The following is an 11,634-nucleotide window of genomic DNA, read 5'->3' as shown; positions in this document are numbered from 1 at the left end:
GACGTGGACGGGGGCAACGAGAGTGAACAAGGTGCATGATCCCCTTTGTTGGGAATGTACGCCACCACTCTCTCTCCAGGGCAGGGACCTCAAGGAGGGCGCACGCAAGTGGAACGTAAGGCCTAGGTGATGACTCAGATCCTCAAGTGATGCCCAGCGTCTGAGAGGAAAGCAGGGCTACGACGTGAGTCTGCCCAGAAAGGGAGGCTTGACGCCTGGGGACAGATATGGGCAGGAAAGAGCATGCTGTCTCAGCCATCTTGGAGAGTCCATAAGGAAGGACCCAACATTTTGCTGTTCTGAGAGGAATGGTGCAATTACGGATGGGACCAGTATCTCCAAATCCCCACAGAAGGCCACAGCACGTACTTCTGTCATGATAAATGGAGAAAAATTACACCGATGGGTTTCGGAAGTTTGGGAGAACGTGATGAGCCAGGGTGGTTATGAGGCTTACCGGCCTTTCGGGGAGGGTTGGGGGTGCAGTTGAGGAGTTGGAGGCAGCTGGGGAAATTGGGGGAGGGCTTTGAGCATTTCTGGTGCTGCTGACCATGTTTCCCATCACTAAGTGAATTATTATTATAGGTGCTAATCTCTTGGCTACTTTGTCACAGCGGTGACTTTATCATCTGTTTTTGTTTTTGTAAATTTATATGTGTGTTTGATTTATTTTGTTTATATTTACAAATAAAAATAATTACTTACATTTACCTGTGTGCATGTTTTGCATGTACATGCGTGTGTGCCTGGCGCCTGCAGAGATTAGAAGAAAGTGTTGCATCCCTGTGAACTAGCATTACGGATGGTTGTGAGCCACCATGGGGGTGCTAGGAATTCGAATCCTCGGCAAGAGCAGCGAATACTCTGTGAGCCATCTCCTGAATTTATTTCAGTTTTTATTATTTGTGTGTGTGTGGCAGGGGTAGTGGGGTGGTAGAAGAGGGAGAGGAGAGAGACACATGCTACAGTGTGTCTGTGGAGGCCAGAGGCAACTTTCAGAGTCAGTTCTCTTTCCACTGTGGGTTCCAAGGATAGAACTCAAGTCATTAGGCTTTCGTGTCTTGCACTTTAATATACCGAGCCATCTCTCCAGTTTCCTGTTTTTTTTGGTTTTTTTGAGAGAGGGTTTCTCTGTGTAGTCCTGTCTGTCCTGGACTCACTTTACAGAGTCCTCAGACTTACAGAGATCCACCTGCTTCTGCCTTCCCGAGTGCTGGGATTACAGGAGTGCGGCACCACTGCCCAGCTGTTCAGAAACATCTTTTAAAATGACTCTAATTTTTATGTCTGTGTGTTGGTATCCATGTGGAGGTCAGAGATTGGCAGGAATTGTTCCTTGCCTTCCATGGTGTGAGTTCTGGGGATCTAACTCAGGTCATCAGGCTTAGGGGCAAGTCCCTTTACCAACTGAGACATCTCACTGTCCCCAAAATAAACAGTATTTTTAAAATCTATATTGTTAACATGGGGTAGTAGCAGCGCACTCCTTTAATCTCCAAACTCTGGAGGCAGAGGGAGTTCAAGGACAGCCTGGTTTACATAGTGAGTTCCAGGACAGCCAGGGCTACAGAGAGAAACCCTGTCTCAAAGACAAAAAACCAAAACAAAAAAACAAACAAAACAAAACCAACAATGACAAAAATCAATCTTGTTTAGCTTTTTTAAGTTGTGTTTCTTTATTTTCAAACTTTTTGGGTTTGTTTTGTTGTTTGTTAGAAGTGGGGTTTCATTATGTATTTCTGGCTAGCCAGGAACTGGCTCCGTAGAACAGCCATTCCTTAAACTCACAGAGATCTGCCTGCCTCTGCCTCCTGGTTCCTGGGGTTAACTTTTTTATTATTATTACAGCTATTTGGTTGTCGGGGAGAGGGGCGCACGCACGAGAATTCACTACATTCAGGTGTGGCTGCCAGAGGACAATTCGTAAAAGATGAGCCATCTTGCTGGCCCTTGATTCTGATCTCAAAAAGAAAGGAATGTTCATTTACCCATCATCAGATTAGCTTAGCTCTTCTTTGGGTCGCCCAGCCCTTCTTTAGTTCATTCACTTTTATTTAGGTGCACTGGTGTTTCGCCTGCATGTGTATCTGCCCTGGAAATGGAGTTACAGGGGAGATTCCCCCGTGTCACACTGGGCTGGCCGGAAACCTGGAACCCTTGATCCTCCACGGAGTCTGCCGAGTGCTAGGATTGCTGCCACAGCTCTACACAGCCACACCTACTTAGAGCTCTTGGCACTGACAGATTAAAGAAGTAAGCTGCCTTCTGTTGAGTTTGATTGGAGTTTTAATCGTGAGTGCGTATTAAGTTTTACATTTGGCATTCTTCTGACTCTATTGAAATTATATTACTTTCCTGGTTGGTTGTGTTATTATAGTATAGCAAAGCACTTGGGGTTTCATTTTTGTTGTTGATGCTTTATCTCAGACCCACTTTTCGGGTGGAAATATAGCCTAGTGATCAGAAGTGTGCCAAACATGCACAGGGCCCCGGGTTAGATATTGGCGAAGTCCACTTTGCACTACTGAAATAAAGTCCCTTAGTTATGCATTTTATGTATTATTTCCTTTAATTTGCCAATATGAAAATCACCTTTCTGTCTGATATTCCGAGTAATGTTGAACCGTATGTTTTTTTTTTGTTTTTGTTTTTGTTTTTCTCTTATAATAGCTGCCTCCGGCAAGTGTTAGAGTAACACTGACATCATAAACTGAGTGAGAAGTGATGCTGATTCCTGATATTACTCTTTTCTTTAGAATTCTGATAAAACTCACCAGTGATGCAATCTGGGTCTTAAATTTTCTTTGCTTAAAGTTTACAAATAAAAATTATTTTTTAAAATCTACTATAAGGGTACTCCTATTTTCTTTTTTAGTTAGTTCCAATTTTGTATCAGGTAAAGCATTTTCCAAGGCTGGAGAGACACTCAGAGAGTCTTTTGCTCATCTAGAGAATCTGAGTTCAGTTCTCAGCTCCTAGGCCAGGTGGCTTTCTGCCATCTGTAACTGCAACACCAATGGTTCTGCTGTCCTCTCTGGACCCAAACACGGATACATAATTAAAAATTACATAAATCTTAGGAAGGAATTTAAGGAAATTTTCAGTTTCTCTTGCCTGAAACAACCCTCCATATAGGAGGAATAAATCTGCTTTTCTGACATTAGAAATGCAGTAGTTCCTTGTCTCTGTCTCTCTGTCTCCTTCGCTCTCCTTTTTCTGTTATTTTCTTTTCTCTTATCATGGCAGAGCCTGCTACGCAGCCCAGGCTGGTCTGCATCTCAAGTCCTGGGCTTACAGGCATATACCTGGCTTACTTTTTGAAAGACATTTTTTTCCACAGTAGAAAACTTAGTTTCGTTTTGCTTTCCTGCTGCTGTGAGGAAGTATTCTGATGAAAGCAGCTTAAGGGAGAAAAGGTTTCTCACGGTTCTCAACACAGCCAGTTGTGTTGGGAAGTCAAGGTGACAGGAGATAAGAATACAGGTGAGCACCACCTCTCCTGTTCATGGGTGTCTGGGGATCCAACTCTGGGCCTTGTGCAAGCTAAGCAGGCACTCTGCCATCGGAGCTTCGTCCTTAGTCCTTATTAATGTATTTTAATATTTTTCTGTTTTTCTCATTTTATTTATATTTTTCTTTAATTCTTTTCCACATTTAAAAATTAATATAGGCTTTCATGTCTTTGCCTGCCAACTTCATCTTTGTTATTATTTCTATTATTTGCTTTTTCCTCCCAATTACTATTATTTTTGGCTTATAACTTGTCCAAACTTTTTGATACTGGACAGTGTTGGCAATTGAGAGGACTGAATCCTTTTTTTTTACGAGGAAAATATTTTAATTATACATGAAAATTATAAATCAAAATTGTAATAGGCTTTTACATTGCATAAAAATGTGGGGCATTGTCAAATGTAGAAAACATACATTTTGTAATTAATAAAAGACAAGTTTTTAAAAATTTTTTTATATTAATTACAGTTTATGCACTTTGTATCCCAGCTGTAGGCCCCTCCCTCATTCCCTCCCAATCCACCCTCCCTCTCTCATCTCCTCCCTGCCCCTCTCTAAGTCCACTGATAGGGGAGGACCTCCTCCCCTTCCATCTGAACCAAACCTATCAGGTCTCAACTGGACTGGCTCATCAGTGGCCTAGCAAGGCTGCTCCTCCCACGGGGGTGGAGGTGAAGTGGGAGGGTGGGGTGGGGGGAGATTAAAGAGCCTGCCACTGAGTTCATTTCAGAGACAGTCCCTGTTTTATGGTTTTAAGACAAGGTTTTTCTCTGTAGCTTGGTTGTCCTGGACTCACTTTGTAGACCAGACTGGCCCTGAAATCATAGTGATCTGTCTGCCTCTGTCTCCCAAGTGCTGGGATCACAGGTGTTTGTCACCACGCCTGGCTGAGGAGTGAATCTTTTAAAGAGTGTTCAATCTTGTCCTGATGCTCAGTCTTCGAAGCTCGTCACAACAGATCCAAAGAAAGCTAAAGAAGGCTGTTCTCTGGGCCCTCGATCTCCAAGTCTTCTGCTTTGCACAGTTCCCGATGTGATGCGATCCTGATGCTGATGACCCGTGGGTACACAAGCTGTTCCCTGCCAGGAGCTGTTCCTGTTTATAGTGTGGGTGTCCAGGATTCATGGGCAAAGCACAATCATGTCATATATTCCAGAGGACCCCTCTGCAGCTCTCTAGAAGTCTCTATGCCAGGCCCGCACTCCCTCAACTCTGATTTTTCTGCCTTGCCAACACACACACACACACACACACACACACACTTTTTATGTGTTCATTTTTTCCAACTGAGGCTCACTCTTAGGGCCTCATATATATATATACATATACATATATATGTATGTATGTATGTATGTATGAGGATATTTGTTACAGAATATTTGATTATTGTACATAGAAAACCTAATTGTTAGCAAAGAATAAAAGCCTAAATAGATATTGTCTTTGTCAGCAGTTAGGTGTGCCCTGAAGAGATTCAGTTTGGGTGCACTTCTAAAAGCCTCCATAGGTAAGAATGCTAAAAAATGGAAAATTCCTGTCTATTTTAAGGCAAGTTTCTTGGTTGAGGACTTGTGGTCTTTGCCCTATGACTGGAGGCAAAGTCAGCTGGCTTGGAGTCCCCACCATGACGGTGACACGGCTCAGCCTGCCAAGGAGGAAGGGAAGGAGCTAGAAACTTCTTCTGTAAGCAGTTGGCCTAGGAGAGCCCTCAGGGAAGGAGCTCAAGGGAAGGATTTTCTCTCTGGGCTTGTAGGAACAGCACAGATGCAGCTGGCAGGACACAGGTAAAATAGAATTCTAGGAAAGAGAGCTAAGAGGCCCTCATGGGTTTGGAGGAGCTCAAGAGAAAGGTAGATTAACTAGGTAAAGGAAACAGAGATTTTTTTTTTTTGCCAAACTTTTTTTTATTAATTACAGTTTATTCACTTTGTATCCCACTTGAAGCTCCCTCCCTCTTCTCCTCCCAATCCCACCCTCCCTCTCTCTTCTCCTCCCATGCCCCTCCCCAAGTCCACTGATAGGGGAGGTCCCCCTCCCCTTCCATCTGATCCTAGTCTATCAAGTCTCATCAGGATTGGCTGCATTGTCTTCCTCTGTGGCCTGGTAAGGCTGCTCCCCTCTCAGGGAGAGGTGATCAAAGAGCAGGCCAATCAGATTATGTCAGAGGCAGTCCCTGTTCCCATTACTAGGGAACCCACTTGGACACTGATCTGCCATGGGCTACATCTGTGCAGGGGTTCTAGGTTATCTCCATGAATGGTCTTTGGTTTGACTATCAGTCTCAGAAAACAACACTGTGTCCAGATTTTTTGGTTCTGTTGCTCTCCTTGTGGAGCTCCTGTCCCCTCCAGGTCTTTCTATCTCCCCCTTCTTTCATAAGACTCCCTGCACTCTGCCCAAAGTTTGGCTATGAGTCACAGCATCTGCTTTGATACCTTGCAAGGTAGTCTTTCAGAGGCCCTCTGTGGGAGGCTTCTGTCCTGAAACAGATTTCTAAAGAGCAAGCAGTTTAGTTGTAGAATAGACTTGTAAATAGATATTTTGTATATAGTTCAGAAAATAGTTACTTCACTGAGCTGGCAGAATTTTACCTCACTTTTGCGCCTCCCACGTCTTTACTGGTATAAATATTGGATTAATTTAAAGGGATAAATATTACAATACTAAGAAAATTTGTTATCACTGAGTTGTGCCCTCGACTTTAAAGGTGTATTTTTAATATGTATTTAATGTGTGTGTGCACATTAATGCACATGTGTGTGGACGTGTGCGTGCAGACTGAGACATACTTCCTGTGGAAACAAGGACAACTTAACTAGAGTCAGTTCTCTCCATCCACCATGTAGGTCCTGAGACCAAACTGGGCAGTGAGGCTCCAAAGCAGGTGCCTCTACCTGCTGAGCCATTTCACCAGGCCAGAAAGGTTTTTTTTTTTTTCTTAAAAAAAAAAAAAAAAAAAAAAACAGTGTCCATAAATCGTTAAACTTTGTTCTTGCAGGAGGTTAAGTAGTGGGTGGATTAACTTCATGTTTTCAAGGTTTGGTTTTAAGTGCTGAAGGTGAGCTTGGAGGTTCTGCACTGTAGCAGCAATCTAGTTGTACTGTTGAAGTGAATCTTCCAGATTTCTACTGAATTTACTCAGTGAGGTCGCTCCGTGCGTGTCAAGGGATGAGAATGATGTCATAGCTTTTGTGAGATAACCTATGAACATTCATGACTCAGCAAGTTGCTCTTTGCTCAGTTTTATGGAGTTTCCACATACACAGATTGGAATTTAGTCTCCAAGATGTAAGAGAGAGAGAGAGAGAGAGAGAGAGAGAGAGAGACCCTGTGTTCAAGCTGCTCGAGTTCTCTCCCCATCTCTTCTGCACAAATTGTAACAGCCTTAGGATTCCTGGGGTTCAGTTTCTCTCTTCCAGTCTCTGCTGTCAGGCTAGTGAGAAATTGTTCCTAGACAGAAATTGTACTTTGATAAGAACTCCCTCCCGCCAGAGGCCTGGTTGTTCTCTAGTGTTTGTAGTTGGGGGCAGGGGGTAAGAGCGGGAGTCAGGGTTAATGCCCAGGAACAGTTAATATCCTTCATGTGTAAAAGCAGGAGCCTTGGTTTTATGTGATTATCAAATTGATTTGGTGCAGCAGTCCCTGATATTCTTGAACTTGCTGAGTAGTGTCTGGAAATGGATGATGAAAGCTCCCTCCAGGAAAGCTCAGGAACACGAAGGCAGTAAAATTACTCCTAACGCTGTCAGGCCCATAGTTCATTGAAAGATGCTTTCCTAATGAAAACCACACTGGGGATATTTTTTATAAGGCCATAAAGAAGACAAATTAGCTAATTTGCTCGGCCCACCCCCGGACACAGTGTCCTGAGGGGTTCCACTGGAGAAGAGAAGAATGGTTGAGTTTTAGCCAAGCTCTATTTCCTTTTTATTTAGCCATAGTAAATAACATAGCACATAAAATCTGTCTTTAAGGGTGTTTTTTGTCTGAAGAAACAACAACAAATAATATATCCATTATTGGTACTTGGCTCTCAATTAATTATTGGCCTAACTGTTTTTGATGCCTGCAGTATGCAAAATGTACTACGGTAGATGCTAGATAATAAAGGTCTGGTTTTGCTGTTAGCATTTAACATGCAGCAGGCAGACAAACCTCTTACCTTGGTCCATTTCTGCTGCTGTAATGAGTAACTTTTTTTTCATGGCCTCGAATACAGATTTGCCGTCTTAAAGTTCCATAAGAGAGTCACCATGGGTCTGCCTGGCTAAAGTTGCAGTAAAGGAAGGCTGCATACCAATGTGGGAAACCCATAAACTCATCCTTTTCTAGCACTTAGAGATTATACACACTGTTTCATGGTTCCTTTTTTGTATCTTCCATGCTGGCTGGCGGCCATGGACCACCGCCCCATCTTCGCTTTTATCCTCTGGCATTTCTGGCTCTCACCTCCTTCCCTAAGCCTCCTCATGCTTCCACTGGGATATCCTGCATAATATCTCTATTGTAAGACCCAGTCATCAGTAGCCTTAATCCATCTGCAGCTTTAATTCCCCTCTATTATGCAATCTGCAATCCACATAATCCATAATCTGGAATTAGGATATAAGTTTTTGGAGGCAGAAAGAAAGCAGTGTTAATGCTGCTTTCTACAACAACTTGACAAAGTCTCAGGGGAAATGTAAAAGTTCTCACAAACTGAGTGAAAATGAAAATACATGATTCCAAATTATGAATTCTTAGAAGGAAGTATGTAACAGTAAATACATACAGCCAAAAAAAAAATGGAGATCTTAAATCAGTTATCTAGGATTTTTTTCTTAAATTGAAGAAATAAGAGCTAATGAAACACCAAACAACAAAAGACAAGAAGTAATAAATAGCAAAAGTTAATAAAGAATTGAAAAATGATGGAGAAATAAATCAATGAAACAAATGAAATGATGCCTGGAAAATTTTTGACTAGACTCTCCAACTAGACTAACCAAGAACAAGAGAATACAAAAAGAAATTAATATCAGCACAAAAGATAAGATACTTCTACAAAAAAGAAAGAAAGAAAGAAAGAAAGAAAGAAAGAAAGAAAGGAAGAAAGAAAAATACCACTACAAACCTAAAAGGCTAATAAAGGAATACTATGAACAGTCTAATTAGGACCAGAAGTACACTGAGAAAAGCCCTGACAAAGCTGGGCCCCGTGGCACACACCTGTAATCCAAGCACTCAGGAAGGCAGAGACAGGTAGATCACTGTCAGTTCTAAGGCCAGCCTGGTCTACAAAGTGAGTCCAAGACAGCTAAGGCTACACAGAGAAACTCTGTCTTGAAAAACAAACAAAGGCCATGACAAGTCTTACTTTCTTTGTTTGTTGCAAGAGAATATGTGATAAGAGCAACTTAACCGTGGAAAGACTGATTTTTGTCTTAAACTGGAGTGGAAGTCCATGGTGAAGGTCTTGAGCAGGAGCATGAGGTGGCTGGGCACATGAAGTATACACCCTGGAAGAAGGAGATGAATATGTTTGTTTTGTTTTTAAAGAAACTTCCACATTTGCAACAGTGTTGCTAATGATTTGACCACAGAATAGGCAATATGATGCTTCCATCTGATATAATCAGATAGGTTTAACACTCTTGTTATTTCAAAATCGATTTGTTATTTTAGTATGTGTGTGGGTGCTTGAGAATGAGAGAGAGAGAGAGAGAGTGGAGGGGGGGAAGAGGAGAAGAGGAGAGAGAGATACAAGGAGGCTAGGGTCATTGGATACCTTGGAGCTGGAGTTACAAGCAGTTGTGAACCACCTGATTTGGGTTCCAAGAATCAAAGGACTCAAGCTCTCTCCTTTAACCACCAAACCATCTTTCCAAGGCCTTAAAAATAAACTTCAAAAGTGGCACATATAAAGCAAACATTTTGATATCTTTCTTTGTTCTCTCTTTTTAGTCCCTGACATATTTTATTAGAAATTGGTAAGATCTGAGAATTCTAATGTTGAGTTAAATTCTTTCTTTGAGAAGAAATACATTAGGTTTCATGGAACATTTGAAGTGAACGTCTGTCAACTTAGAGGTAAATGGCTTAGCAACTGTATTTTCTTCCTCCTTTTATCCTCATATCTCTGAGCTTATTCTTGTTTTCTAAACCTCAGAGGAAAAACTTTTGACAGCGTACTTGTTTTCATTGTTAAGAACCGCAGCAGTGAAGACTGGAATAGGGTTTGCCCTTACCTAGTAAATTTTGAGCTGCTGGTGCCCTCTCGTGGTCATCACTCGCGCTTGCAGCTTAGCTATTTTTGCTAGTGGGATGCAGCTGTAAACCGGAAGAAGCCTCAGAGAAGAGTCAAATAGACTAGAAGCTGTCGGTTCCTGAGGGGCTCCGGGAAGGGAAGCTAAATATGGGTGCTTGATTCTGACTGGAAGAGGAAAGGAGGTGTACTTTGGGTTGACATTAAACACCTCCATTTTATTCTAATTCTTTACCTGTTGCTTCCCCCACTGGAGTATGAACTCTCGGAGGAAGCAGTCTTGCAGTCAACACAAGGAGCTGAGTAATAGCACAAATGAAGGAAAATATTGATTCCCCTGGAGTTCATGTTCATCCATAGCCATCACTGTCTATTATTAATCACTCTTACTAGGTGCTTCTAATAAAGAATGTAAAAAATACGCCCAAAAGAGTTTCTGAAATTTTACGTCCTATACACAGGGTCTTTTATAGACTGAACCTTCATTCAATTTCTTCATTTAGTCCATACAAGTAAAGCACTACCTTGAGGGACTCACAGATGCAAATATCTGATAGACATGGTGTTAGACTTTTGTCTTAGGGTTCCTATTGCTGTGACAAAACACCATGACCAAAACACAGGCTGGGGAGAAAAGGGTTTATTCGGCTTATACTTCCAGACCATAGCCCATCATTGGAGGAGGTCAGGACTGGAATGCAAGAAAGGCTGAAACCTGGAAAACCCGTAGGCAGGAGTCGATGCAGAGACCATGAAGGGGTGCTACTTACTGGCTTGCTTCACATGGCTCGCTCAGCTGCTTTCTTATAGAACCCAGGACCACCAGCCCAGGGATGGCCTCACCCACAATGGGCTGGGCCCTCCCTTCACTGAGCACTAATTTAGACAATGCCTTACAGCTGGACCTCATGGTGGCATTTTTCCCCCATTGAAGCTTCTTTCTCTCTGATGACTCTAGCTGGTGTCAAGTTGACATGCAAAACCAGCCAGTACACCCTGATATGTAGCTATTTTCTCCAAATTAAAAAATTTCCATTGGTCATGGTGACCCACGCTTTTAATCCCAACCCTCAGGAGGCAGATGAAGGTGGATTTATATGAGTTTGAAGCCAGTCTGGTCTACATAGTTAGTTCCAGGACTAAGGAAGGAAGGAAGGGGAAGAAAGAAAGAAAAATTTCCTTTTGGAGGTAGGTGGAGGCTCAAAAGACTCAGGCAGCTAATGAAAGTTGTGACGCTTAGGAAACTTACAGGACACAGGACATTCAGAAATTTATAGGAGTCATGGGGAAAGCCTCTCCCAATGTTACATAAGTGAGTAATTGATGGAGGACATTTGATGGAGCTACTTATGAATCGGGCAGAAAGCTCCAGAAATGCAGCATCTATACATCCTCAACTTATGCTGGGCTGGGCTTTTCAGGGATCCATCTGCCTGAATATCACCACCCTCCTGCAAGTAACCCCTCATCCATGCTACTAAAAGCAACCCCAGTCAACTCATGGGCTCACCAAGCTAGACTTTGGTAGAATTTCTTTGTTCTGTCATTAGTGCCTTACATGGAGTGAAAAGCCATTTTTCTTGACTTCCTAAAAGTCACAAGCACCTAAAAGAAAATGCACTGGGTCATAGTCAAAGTCCCTGCTTTACTGACAGCCACCAAACTTCACCCTCCCCATTCCCGGCAGCTGTAGAAATTATATTTGTTTGGTTTCTTGTTCAGTTCTTTATTCTCTTACTGTACTCCTCTCTTAAATCCCACCATATCCCCTAATATTCAATGTATTATTTTCCAAATGATTGCATGTTATGTAAATTTTGTTAGCCCAAACTTCTTGAATTTGAAAAAAAAAAAAAAACTCCACAGAAACAGAACTT

Source organism: Psammomys obesus, unplaced genomic scaffold (genome assembly GCF_907164565.1).
Source record: "Psammomys obesus unplaced genomic scaffold, mPsaObe1.curated_primary_1811, whole genome shotgun sequence".
Taxonomy (NCBI): Eukaryota; Metazoa; Chordata; class Mammalia; order Rodentia; family Muridae; genus Psammomys; species Psammomys obesus.
Note: the sequence above shows the minus strand (reverse complement) of the source record.